Source organism: Myotis brandtii, unplaced genomic scaffold, assembly GCF_000412655.1.
Source record: "Myotis brandtii unplaced genomic scaffold, ASM41265v1 scaffold79, whole genome shotgun sequence".
NCBI classification, from domain to species: domain Eukaryota; kingdom Metazoa; phylum Chordata; class Mammalia; order Chiroptera; family Vespertilionidae; genus Myotis; species Myotis brandtii.
Window position 1 is genome coordinate 5,888,023 of NW_005371173.1, and position 12,989 is coordinate 5,901,011.

At 43.0% G+C, this 12,989-nt stretch overlaps 1 protein-coding gene across 3 annotated transcripts in view; it reads right to left on the reverse strand.

Annotated features, from left to right (window-relative positions):
- SERPINE2 (serpin peptidase inhibitor, clade E (nexin, plasminogen activator inhibitor type 1), member 2) overlaps window positions 1-10,473 on the reverse strand; it is a 31,517-nt gene extending 21,044 nt beyond the window's left edge. The window contains exons 1-2 of one of the 3 annotated variants that reach the window (XM_014531137.1): window positions 10,470-10,473; window positions 27-32 (exon numbers count right to left, since the gene is read on the reverse strand). The gene's annotated coding sequence lies outside the window, so the exon portion shown is untranslated. Of the gene's footprint in view, window positions 1-26; window positions 33-9,376; window positions 9,397-9,815; window positions 9,820-10,469 lie in introns of those variants that run through there. The other 2 variants (XM_005883494.2, XM_014531136.1) reach the window with 2 other exon arrangements.
- Between the last annotated feature and the right edge of the window lie 2,516 nt (window positions 10,474-12,989).

Here is a 12,989-nt window from a genome sequence, read left to right on the forward strand (position 1 = left end):
CCAGTGATTCCCAAAGTGGGCGCTACCGCCCCCTGGTGGGCGCTGCAGCGATCCAGGGGGGCGGTGATGGCCACAGGTGCATTTGAGGGCATATATCTTTCTGTTTAATTGCTATTAAAATTTAAAAAAAAATTAATTTCCAGGGGGCGCTGAGTAATATTTTTTCTGGAAAGGGGGCGGTAGGCCAAATAAGTTTGGGAACCACTGAATTAAACCAACATTTACTGAGTGCTGACTGTGTGTCAGGCCCTCATCTAAGCGCTGGGCATTCAACTGTAAAAAAGGTCGGCAAGACCCCTGCTCTCATGGAGTTTCCATTCCAGAGGGAGACAGAAAGTAAACCAGGAAGCAATAAAGGAGTCAGAGAGGGATCAGGGCAGGGACAAGAAAACAGTGATGCCAGCAAATGACAGGCTGGTGTGGGCAACATTAGACAGGGCCGTTATCCGAAGAGCCTCCTCTGCAGAGGGAACACAGGTGGCGAAGCCTGAACAATGAGAGACCCAGCAGGGCAATGAGCAGGGTGCGTAGGGCCTGTCAGGCAGGCGGATGGCAGGGCAGAGGCCCTGAGGTGGGAACACACCTGGTGGTGGAGGTCGGGGTGGCTGAGACATAAAGAACTTGGAGGTGAAAAGAAGGAGGGGCAGGTCCTGAGGGGCCTGCAGAGCCTGACCCGGCTCTTGGATTTCATTCTAAGGTAGAAACCACTCACATGGCTGTGATTATCATATAACTATACACCATATACCTGATTTTCTCACATGAACATATTCCTTTCTTAATTAAAGAATTGTTGATTAAAATAAATTTAAGGGACATCCTTAAATCTACAATGGGGCAGGTCTTCTCGATACGGTGATTTTATTACACGGATATTCTCAATGATGGTGATTTTATTAAATGTGCTTTCTTCCTTGATTACCCTTTACTGAGCTCTCTTGCACCGTGAAAAATGAGGAGTGGTACATATGTTTATGGAAAAGCAAATGCTTCCATTCAATAAGAACCTCAAAGTGGCAGCCAGTAAAACAAAAGCAAAAATCGTGATATGGCTAATTTGGTTCCTCTCTCTGGACTGAAGCTCCTGCTAAGCACAAGCTTCCCACGAGGAGGTGGGGAGTGTCTGCAGAGAACAAGAGAGGGGGAGCCTCTTAGGAGATAGGTGCCAGGAGTGAAGGGGAAGTTAGGTCTCTGTGCTCCAGGGAAAAGAAGGGGCACTGGGCCCATCAGTAGACGAGTGGATAAAAAAGCTTGGTACATGAAGACAATGGAATATTACTCGCCATAAAAAAGAATAAAATCCTACCTTTTGCAACAGCATGGATGAACCTAGAGAGTATTATACTAAGTGAAATAAGTCAGACAGAGAAAGACAAATGCCATACAATTTCACTTATATGTAGAAACTAAAGAACCAAATAAACAAAAAATAAAACAGAAACAGACTCGCCCTAGCCGGTTTGGCTCAGTGGACAGAGTGTTGGCCCACGGGCTGAAGGGTCCCAGGTTCCATTCCCAGTCAAGGGCATGTACCTTGATTGCAGGCTCGAGCCCCGGCCCTGGTCGGGGTGCATGCAGGAGGCAAACAATCAATGTGTCTCTCTCACATGGATGTTTTTCTCTCTCTCTCTGTCTTTCCCCCTCCCTCCCAATCTCTCTAAAAATCAATGAAAAAATATCTTTGGGTGACGATGAAAAGAAACAAACAAATAAACAAACAAAAAAACTGAGACAGACTCACAGATACAGAAAACAGACTGATGTTCGCCAGAGGGAAGGAGGTTGGGGGGCTGGATGAAAAAGATGAAAGAATTGAGTATAGAACAGTCACAGAGATGTAAATTACAGCATAGGGAATATACTGGTAGTCAATAACATTGTAATAACTATGTATTGGGCCAGGTGGGTACTTAAAATATTGGAGGGAAGGGACCACACTATAAAACACACGATTTTCTAACCACTATGCAGAATAATACTGAATGTAAACTGTAATTGAAAAATAAAAAAGTCTTAGAGCTAAAAAGGGCTTTAGAGATAGAGAGAAAAAAAAGAAAGAAAGAAAGAAAGGAAGGAAAATTTACAACAAGCTGAGAAAAAAGCGCACCCCCCACCCCCTCACCCGTCAGTTGGCCTCTCGCTTTCCTCCCAACAATGTCTGGGTTTCCCTCAAAGCTACCAAGTGCTAATTTGAAAAATATGTTGCCGACAAGTGGGAGAAAAGCAGGCATCCAACGTGAAATGCCCTCTGGGGCAGGGAGGGAGGAGGGAGGGAGGGAGGGAGGGAAGGAATAAATTAGGGCAGCATTAGGCAAACCAGCATTTGGTGTTTCCTCACTTTCCTTTCTATGCGTGTGTCTCCTTCACCTCTAGATCATAGTAGATGGTCAATAAATACATGTGGGGTTAAACCTGCTGGCTTACATACTTCCTATTTTTCTAATTATTTTTCATGGCATCAAAATCATATTTATTGAGTGTGACTGGGAAAATGATTGTGTTGAGTAACTGTTAGCGCCCAAAACTTTCCAAGGAGGGTAAATTCTTTGGGGTGGAAGAGGGCTGGCAGCCAGAGATCCCGCCTACCACCCCCACATATAGGGCCACAAGGTGAACACCCAGGCCATCATTCAAGGTGATGTTGCAATTTTTTTCACACATTTTAAGAAATTTAGAGCATTCAGAGTTTCTCCAGAGCTTCACAGTAAAATAATTGCATAAAGGCAGCCTGTCTACATTCAAAACAGCGAATTGACCTACATACGCTCCTTCTGGGGGCTTTCCTATGGCCAGAGTGGCCTACTTTAACTTTGGCTCCTAGGACTGGCTCTAATACCACTACAATCCCGAGTTTCTCTCCGCCTGTTGGACATTGGGGAGCTTCCAAATCCTGATTATGGAAGCTTTGCTCATTTTATCTAAAAATTAGACACTTTGTCCTCCCTCCTTCCCTCCCTCCCTCCCTCCCTCCCTCCCTCCTTTCTTTTTCTTTCTTTCTTTCTTTCTTTCTTTCTTTCTTTCTTTCTTTCTTTCTTTCTTTCTTTTCTTTCTTTCTTTCCTTCTTTCCTTCCTTCCTTCCTTCCTTCCTTCCTTCCTTCCTTCCTTCCTTCCTTCCTTCCTTCCTTCCTTCCTTCCTTCCTTCCTTCCTTCCTTCCTTCCTTCCTTCCTTCCTTCCTTCCTTCCTTCCTTCCTTCCTTCCTTCCTTCCTTCCTTCCTTCCTTCCTTCCTTCCTTCCTTCCTTCCTTCCTTCCTTCCTTCCTTCCTTCCTTCCTTCCTTCCTTCCTTCCTTCCTTCCTTCCTTCCTTCCTTCCTTCCTTCCTTCCTTCCTTCCTTCCTTCCTTCCTTCCTTCCTTCCTTCCTTCCTTCCTTCCTTCCTTCCTTCCTTCCTTCCTTCCTTCCTTCCTTCCTTCCTTCCTTCCTTCCTTCCTTCCTTCCTTCCTTCCTTCCTTCCTTCCTTCCTTCCTTCCTTCCTTCCTTCCTTCCTTCCTTCCTTCCTTCCTTCCTTCCTTCCTTCCTTCCTTCCTTCCTTCCTTCCTTCCTTCCTTCCTTCCTTCCTTCCTTCCTTCCTTCCTTCCTTCCTTCCTTCCTTCCTTCCTTCCTTCCTTCCTTCCTTCCTTCCTCCCGCCTGGTCCCCCAATATTCCCAAATTATCTCGTGTCTTTTCTTTTTCATTTGTGTGAGGCTCTTCTTCCAGATCCTGAACCCTGAACCACACGGGACATGGATGGAAACATTTACAACAAAACCCATGCTAAGTATAAAACAGTTTGTACAATCCTGGTTACAAATGGTCAAATTCGGTGACTGGCGCCAACTTCATCAATCTAAATTGTTGACCCTTGCATTGTAATCTATTCTGGCTTCCACCTTCAGCATGCCATCGAATTTATACACCCAAGCCTCCCAAAGAAATCCTCCTGGATTAGCAAAATTGGAATAAATGTTTGAATCTGCACACTCATAAAGGACATCAAATTGGGTTTGCCTCTGATTGCTTACAGTTGATTCACTTAAATGTTATGGATTTCTGTAGAAGATTGTAAAACGGGTATAAAGGATCAGTAACAGATGGAAATTTAACAGCTCCAACATCTCAGAGTCAACAAAGACAATCTTCCGAATAAATTGCCATCTTATTTAGCATCATTTTGCTCGGTTATGAATTTTTTTCTAAAAGAACAGTTCCATTATGAAGTGGGGGAAGGCTGCCATCGGTATTTTGCTTGGTTTCTTGGATTTGGGACTTCTGGGAGATGACAGTGCCGCAGGACAGTGTCAGAGCTGTGCAGAACTTGGAATCAGAGCTATTTTTGATTGATATTCTGGGCATCACTTCTTGGCCTCCGTTTCCTAGGCTAAATGCTCACTCGTCTGAACTCACCTGGCATATGTACATGTCTGAGACCAAGCTTTTACTTCTCTCCAAAGTTCTGTAGCCAGGAGAGTGGATATTGATGCACGAATACTTTAGGCTTATAAAATTCCTACTACAGATACCTATTCATGTCCAAATAGACAATCTTTTACATGGAATAACTGGTTGAAGTTCAGGCTTTGAAATTCTTAGCCTCTAGAGGACAAGGAGATTCTCATTATGGGAAGAACATAGTAACCTCCTGTTTATTTTTAAAAGAAATTACACTTTAAACTTTCAAGTAAGAGAGAAAGAATAAAGATGTTGCTCAACTGTATTACATAGCATCCATGTTTCCATTTCTTGAGTATTCTTTTCATAACAGTAAAGAAAAAGATTAAGTTTAAGTCATCAATGGAGGAAGATCATAAACCTGTAAATAAAGCCATGGTTATAGGCATGTCCTTCCAAATGTGGGTTTCTCCTTCCCCACAAACTTTTAGTTTCTCTTCCTCCAAATCTTTCCTTCTCTGTGTGGGGAATGTTTTTGATATAACTGGGTACTGCTTTGAGTTTTAAATGAGATTTAGTGTAGTGAATAACCATTGGTAGTTTTGCAGATGCCAGACTCCTGGCGCAACCCTATGTCTATAAATGCACCACCTGTCAATGGTAGGCAGAGCACCACTCCCATAGAACCCATGACTTCAATCGTCACTTCTACCAGATGATGCTCAAATCTGTAGTTCAAATCCTCAGCTGAATTTCAGTGCTATACTTCCAACTGTTTGCTGCATATTTTCACCTGATTGCTCAGAACAATATCTTGGCCTGTGAAATCTACCAACCCTTATAGGGTGGTACGTCTTGTTGCTAGTCCTTGGTCTTGCTCACATCCAGGCCTTTGCTTCTCTCCCTTACCCTCTACCTACTAAGCACCAGAGTTCTCCCAACTCCGTCCATGGCCTGTGGGAGGTTTCCCTGATTGCCCAGATAGGGCTATTCACGCTCTTCTGGGAATTCCCATAGCATTTCCTATCTGCACTCTCATTTTGTTTTTTCAAGTATTTTTTTTCCTGCCAACTAGACTGAAAGCTCACAGAGAGCAGGGCTATGGGACTTTAGAATCCTAGTGCCCACAGGGTCTTATTCAGGGCCCTACCATTGGTAGATACTAAACCAGAGGTTGACTCATGGGACTTGCAGCTGCTCCAGCTGTTTGGTTTGGAATACACGGCGTTATAAAAATATTTAAGCAATTAAAAGTTAGAAAATGTCACATACCATCTAGATTTAGAGTTATTCTCAGGAAAAACGAAAATGAATGGGAGTTCCAGTAACTCGGAGTTCTCATTCCTCAGGCAAACATCCTGCACAGCAACCACTCCTCAGGGCTGGGTGCTTGCTTTCCTATAAGCCTCAGCTCCCTTCACTCCCTGTTACCATCACTGAAGACATCCCTCTAGGTTGGGAAAGCACTGTGGCCAGACCCCTGCCCTGAATGCCACTCTATTGACCAATGAGAGACTAGGAGAGCCAGTCACAAAAGAACCTTAGTTTCAACCTAATAAATTCTTGTCTACAAAATAAAATAAATTTTATATGTGACATATGAGCTAATGAGATATCTGTCAGCTCTATTTACTATAACAAATAAGATGTAAACAGTTTGGGGAGAAAAAACACTAGAAAGACTCTTCAGGCTCCAACTCTTAGCCAGATGACTCACATCTGTTTTAGGCGGCCCAAGGGTGACTAATAATGGAAAGTACTACATGCCTTTCATTCTCTAAAACTGACTAAAGCAATACGTTATATACCCAATATCCAAATAAAATAATTATCAACTCATGGCCTATTTTATTTCTTTTAAAATCAAAGGCTGTTTTGAAATAAATTCTAGACACCATATAATTTTAAATATCCAACACATACTCTAAACCTGAGGAATATATATATATATATATACACACACATATACATATATATGTATATATATTTTAAATATATACACACACAATATTATTATCCCACTCAAAAATTAATAATTCTTTTATATGTTAAATATCTAGTTGGTATTCAAATTTCCCTGATTCTCTTCTTTTTTAAAAAAATAATTTATTTGAATTAGGATCTAAATAAGGTCCACACATTGCAATTGGTTGATATGTCTCTGTCTTTTAAAAAGTTTTCCTCTAGTTGCTTTATTTTTAATTTTTTTTGAAGAAACCAGGTTACTTGTCCTGGTGAGTTTCCCACAGTCTAGATTTTGCTAACTGCATTCACGTGATGTGTCTTCTGTACTTCCTGTAAATTGGTGGACCCGGAGCAGGGGTCTGCATGCTCGTGGGTAAGATGGGGCCACACTTTGCTTTGTCTGTGGTTGCATTTAAGCCTCACTACAACAGAGACTATGTGACCAGCAAAGCCAGAAACATTCACTACTTGGCTCTTTGCAGGAAATTTCTTACCTCTGCTCTAGGGGCTAATCAGATTCAAATTTCTTCTTTTTTGTTAGGAATATTTCATTCAGGTGTTGGACCTGGTGCTGGAAGAAGGAAACAATGCCATTTTTCTTCCTTTCTTTTTTTTTCTTTGGTGACCTTAGCAGCTACTCATAATCATTGCTTAAGTGCATTGTTTTATTAGGGATTGCCCAATGGTGCTATTGTAAGTCTAATGTTCCCTCTGCATTAGTTGGAACACTTCTATAAAAAGTAAGTTTCCATAACCCATCACATGGTTATCCAGAGGTTCAATGTGTACAGCAAAGGCAGGATAAATGCTTGAGTTATTCCCTATATTGTTCTCACAACAATACGTTGGTTACCCAGCATTTTTAGAGTTAACCACAGGGATTTTTTTGTTTGTTTGTTTTCTTAATATAATTACAAACTTATGTTTTTAAACATATTTTAAGGGCCTCGATCCACTGAAATTGCATTATCCTTATTGATGTTCAAGAGGAGCCTCCTCAGGTTGGCTCCTGAACCTTTCGTATGACCTGTAGTCTCATTAGATTCGTTTCCTGGTTTGACAAGATATTCCCAGCTCATTTTGCCTATTTCTGTCCCAGGTGGAATCAGCCACTTTTCTAGGGGTCTCTGCTTCCTTTTAGAGGGAGACAGACTTTAGAGACCACAATCTGAGCATGCTCACCTAATAAACTCTAAATCAGCTCTGGGAATACTGGGCATTGCCAATGGGGAAAGTCCAAAATGCATTTGCATCACTCTCTGGACTATATCCAAATATTGAAGTTCAAATCATGAAAGATAGACTGTTTACTTATGAATTGCTTTGCCTCCCATGGCAATACCACCCAGGGGAGGCACACTGGATGATGAAAAGCTGCAGGAGTGAGCTGGGCATTGAAGTTGGGCTAGAATATCAAATGAAAAATCCTCATGCGAAGGCAGTGAGTCTTATCCTAAAAGTGGGATGCCAACAATGCAAGTGTCTGAAATGAACAACTGGCACACAGTATGACAAGGAAAGTCCCCTAATTTATCTCGGGGGGGGGGGGGGGGGCGGGTATGCCAACCAGCCCCTGCCCCCATCAAGCACTGAAAAGGCTTTGATATCCTTCTGGTCTCTGTGATTCTAGGATCCTCATTCTTAGTACCTAGAACCCTGTATTATTCTGCCTTTGGGCTAACTCTTCCTTCTAGAGGGGCTACAGGAGGTAGAGAAAAACAGTACATCAGATCATATGAGAATCATCAGATTCCCCAACAGTTTTTTTCATGACAGTTTTTCTTCTCAAAGAAATAAATGTGAAGGAAAGGTATTGGGCTGCCAAATTGAGACTTAGTGGCCTTAAGTAGGATTGACCTGCCCAGCAGCCATGCCAAATGTTTCTCACCAATATTCTTACCAACAGGCAAAGGTCTACTTCTTCAGGGTGTCTGGCAAGGGGCATTCTAGAGACCTTGGGGGTTGACCTGCAGAGATTAAGGCTGATCGGGAAAGTGACAGGAGTTAATGCACAAACAATTGAGGTTGAGCCTCAAATATGGTCCTGGAATGGCCAGAGGACTCTGGTCTCTCAGGCCTCTACAAACATCCCTGAGATACATTCACCCAACCCTGTCTTCATTTTCCAAACATCTTCCGCATTCTCTTAAGGCGGAAAGTTAGATGAACAAGCAAAAGTGAAGTGCATTTTGACACCCTGGGAAATGTACTGAGAGGTATCCGAATGAGTCAGCATCTTTAAAACTTCAGAGAAGAAACAGGAAATGCTAACTGATCAAAGTGACTGCAGCGTGGTGGTTTTAAATGTGCTCTTTCAGGTTACTGGGGAGAGGCTTAGAGACCTCAGAGTGTGTACTTGATCTATGATGCTAATTAATGTAGCCAAAAATGAACTTTAAAAGACTCAGGAAAGAAATGCTTAGCCATAGAGGTGTATGGCAACAATGTTTAAAAGGTTCCTCCAATGAAGAGGCATGCATTTTATTAAATATACTTGAACTGACATCCAAATGCCTTTTATCCACATTTATTTATTTATTTCTCTTTCTTTCTATTTAATTTATCTTTATTGTTGAGAGTATTACAGATGTCTCCCATCATTCATTCTTTTTTAAAAAAAATATATATATTTTTCTTGATTTCAGAGAGGATGGGAGAGGGAGAGAGATAGAAACCTCAATGATGAGAGAGAATCATTGATTGGCTGCCTCCTGCATGCTCCACATGCCTCCTGCACCCCCACATTGGGGATTGAGCCTGCAACCAGGGCATGTGCTTTGACCAGGAATCGAACCATGACCTCCTGGTTCATAGGTCAATGCTCAACCACTGAGCCATGCTGGTTGGGCTATCATTCATTCTTAAATCTCTATTTGGCTGAAGGAGGAAGGCTATGAGGAAGAAGGTAATTGGGGCTTTGTTAGTTGCCTTTTAAAATGCAAGTTTATGAGACATTTATTCTATTTTTCTCTAAGTGCCAGGGAAAATTAATCTAAGGTTCAAATCCCATTCTATCAACTAACCAAGAGATCCAGGGCAACTCACAATCCTTATCGGCCTCAGCTTTCTCTTGTACCATATTAGAAATCAATTTTCAAGGGTGGTCATGGGAGTTTCATAAGCACAAACAGAAAGATAGTCAACCCTAAGGTAATAACAAAAAAAAGATTTGGGTGTAAACATGTTCACTGTACAGTTATTTCTAGAAGCAAAATCATTACAATATTCTTTGCAATAAGTAAGTGTATAGCAATTATCGTTGCAACCTCAATTTCCAAGGGAAGGAACACTGTGGGTGATCTTTCACCAGCTTTGTGCACTTCTCCTCTAGCTTCTGGGTGCTTTGACACCAATAATTTGCACCTGTCACCTTAGGAGAATTGCTACTGGGAGTTGCAGCCCATTTTCTTAGTGGACTTTAGGTGCTGGGAGTTGACACATACCATTCCTCTACCCCAGAGGCCAACAGCCCCTGACTGACTACTGGTCCGGGAGTCTGAGAGCCCAGCTTCTTTGCCTCAAGGTGGCACAGAACTCTCCAGGATCAGGCTGAGTGTGGGCCTTCACCTGATATCCCCCCACTTGATTGGCTGATCCCCTTTCTAACACCACTTCTCCCACTCTCTTACTCTGTCACCTGGGAACTGTTCCTCAATGAATGGTTTGCACTTTATTCTTGGCTCAGCGATTCATCTGGGAGACCATGACCTCTGACATCCAACAGTAAGGATCAGTTCATGACATCCCTCTAACATAATATCATAAATATATAGTAATATATTCTGCATATATCTTAATTGAAAAGAAAACTATGCTATAATTAACTATGCAAAAATTCTACACAGGCACAAAAAAGACTAGAAATATGGATGTAAGATATTATCTCTATATTTAGTTCGGATGGTGGAAATATGAATATAATTTATTATTCTTTATACTGTTCTGGATGTTTTACAAAATATATACAATGAACACATTACTTAAAACAAGCAGCCCTTTTCTGGTTATAAAAACACAGCAGCAGGAACTCAGATCAGCTGAAATGTGTAGCAAGGAGGAGCAGAAAAGGCTACAATAAGATATCTCTATATTTAGTTCGGATGGTGGAAATATGAATATAATTTATTATTCTTTATACTGTTCTGGATGTTTTACAAAATATATACAATGAACACATTACTTAAAACAAGCAGCCCTTTTCTGGTTATAAAAACACAGCAGCAGGAACTCAGATCAGCTGAAATGTGTAGCAAGGAGGAGCAGAAAAGGCTACAGAGCACAAGAACCGTGGTTCAATAACAGAATCATAAAAACTGGAATAAAAAGTGCAGTTGCTGGAAAAACAGAGAGTTGAGAAATAATATAGTGAGAGCCCTTTATATACAGTAAAATGAATGTTACACCCCTTACAACCCACAGACCACTCTACATTGAGTTTTTTTCAATAAGTGGTGGTTCTATTTTGATGCACATGACTGGAACCATTCATGTGACTACATCTACACACTAGATGTTTAATGGCAAGGATTATAGTTTATTCATTTTTTTTAATGCCCTGATTTTAGCAGAGTATCTGGTATGTAGTAGAAACTCAATAATGTTTATGAAATAAATTGTAGTTCAGTGGAAATGAACTGATTTCATTCTTATTTTAAGCAGCAGCAATTTTTATTGCTAACTTAAAAAATCCCAACTTGCTTAAAACTTGTGGAATGCATTCTCAAGTACTCAAAATTAATGGCCACCGTTTATGGAATGTCTACCATGTGCCAGACCCTGTACCTGGAGCTTTATATATTCAACATCTAACTGAACCCTCGACTTAAGATGTAGGCATGAGTATTTAGATGCTATAGATGTTGAAAACAGAGGTCCGGAAAAATTAAATAACCTGCCCGGGCCATACAGATCGTACAAGGTGAAGAGATGTCTGAATGGACTCTTAGCTGGTATGTCACACTGCTTCTTGTGATGGAGTTTAAAGGGTTGACCGAGGCAGAAGTGAGGAAACACTGCCTTCTTTCTACCTCTCTGTCCTGTGCTTACATCATCAGTGTCTCGGAGTAAACAAGTGACCACAGCTTTACAAGGAACAAGAATGGAACAGAATGTTTGTTACTCCAGTGCAGTGGTTTTCAGCTCGGAGGGGGTTCCACGGCCCCGGGGGGCATTTGGCGATGTCTGCGGACGTTTTGGTTGTCATACCTGGGAGGGAGTGCCACTGGCATCCGTGGGTTGAGGTCAGGGTTGCTGCTGAACATCCCACAATGCACAAGACAGCTCCTCGCCACGGGAAATCATCTGGCCCAAAACGTCCGTCAGTGCCAAGTGCCAAGGATGAGAAACCCCGCTGGCCCACAGGAAGGTGCACATTCCAACTCTCCCCGAAGGTGGCACACGGAGGTCCCGCGGACTTTCCTTACTTTAGAATCCAGGCTCCAGTCTGAAGTCACACACTGCTTCTTGTCAAAGCAGCTACTGCATTGATGCCAATTGTCACCGTGGCTCCCCCTGGAATTTCCACCCAAGGCTTCTCTATGTGGGAGAGGAAGGAATCCAGCCCATTCCCCTTAGTGGCTCCCAGAAGGGAGGGGTTAGTGACCAGTAATGAAAGCTCTGAGCGTCAGCCCCCCTTATCAAATCAGGCTCCTGGACAGCCTGTTGGAAGAGGTGGGGATGCCTGTGATACCCGGAGCTTCCTGTGCGGAGCATCAGGGCGGGTGTTTGTCCACACCAGGCCCCTCATCAGACAGCTGTTCCTCGCAGGAGGAAGCCTAGCCCAGCCTCCGGAGGCTGCGGATCCTCCTGCACCGCTGACATCCTTCCCATAAAGCAGCAGCAGCAGCAGGGAACGGCTAACATAACCAGTCATCACCTCCTGTGGGCCCCCGCTCCCCTCCCGCCGCCTGGTTGCTCTCCCAGCCCCACCATGGCCTTTGTTTTTGTTTTCTGAACCAAAGCTAGCTTTATCACTCAGGTTCAGGGAATAGAAATGCCAGGTATAAAGAGAAAAACCCCAGACATGCTCATATACCCTCCATTATTCTTACGTCCATTGTACTTACTCCCTGGGAACTTACTGAACTAATTAGTTAAGCAAAACTGAGCCCCAACTCCTACTTTCCTCCCTTCCCTGGTGAAAAGAGGGCAGGGCCCAGCGACAGAGGAAGGACACTCAGCAGGTGAAGGTTGAACTGGGTCTCCAATATCACCCTGTGCCAAATTATCTCCAAAATGCCACCTGCGGAGGTCCCCTTCTGCCTGCTGCGATGCCCTCCTTTTCTCAGAAGGAGAGCTGGGAGTCGGTGGGAGCCTGTGCATGACGGAGGTTCTTCCTCTAGGTGGGGAGGGCCCTTGCTTGGCAGTTAAGGGGAGGATGTGGGCTTTATCAGGCAGGAACTCCAGACTCAGGGAGCCACCCCCATCGGCCAGGCAGAAGAAGGTCGAGGGCACCAATATTCTACTGTGTCGACAGGGACCAGCATTTCTAGGGCTGAATTCACAATTAAACTCACTTGGTTCTTTTGAAATCGGGGTGCTATTTCCAAGGCTGCCATGTGAAACACTGCTAGGTGGTAGGTATAGTTTGCCCATTTATCTATTTCACAAATCCTAGTGGAGCACCCATGGGTCAGGCACAGTGCTGAGGTGGGAGCGT